The sequence below is a fragment of the Otolemur garnettii genome, unplaced genomic scaffold (genome assembly GCF_000181295.1).
Source record: "Otolemur garnettii isolate 467f Iridium unplaced genomic scaffold, OtoGar3 scaffold00022, whole genome shotgun sequence".
Taxonomy (NCBI): domain Eukaryota; kingdom Metazoa; phylum Chordata; class Mammalia; order Primates; family Galagidae; genus Otolemur; species Otolemur garnettii.
Genome location: NW_003852417.1, coordinates 17,423,626 through 17,423,911, shown reverse-complemented (window position 1 = coordinate 17,423,911; position 286 = coordinate 17,423,626). Strand labels below are relative to the sequence as shown.

At 42.3% G+C, this 286-nt stretch overlaps 1 protein-coding gene across 1 annotated transcript in view; it reads left to right on the top strand.

Moving 5' to 3' along the window:
- Positions 1-286, top strand: part of OTOF (otoferlin) — a 95,102-nt gene that overhangs the window by 83,634 nt on the left and 11,182 nt on the right. The gene's annotated exons all lie outside the window — the stretch shown is intronic.

The window sequence follows — 286 nt, the reverse complement described above, 5'->3', positions numbered from 1 at the left end:
CCAAGCTGGATGTGATGTGTACTATCCACATTAGTTAGAGCACATGTGAAGGAGTTGTAGCAAGTTAGAGTGCTTTGAACAAGACAGAAGTTTCTTTCCTTCCTCCATAATATCTTAGAGTGTGGGGGTTAGGCTGGTATAGGGACTCAGTGATTTCAGGGCCTAAGATCCTACCCTCTTATTTCTGGAATCTGTAGGATTACAGATGGCTTACCATCATGTCCTAATTCCAGTGCACAGGAGGGTTAAAGAGAAGGAGAAAAGACATACCCTTTTCCTTTTCTTT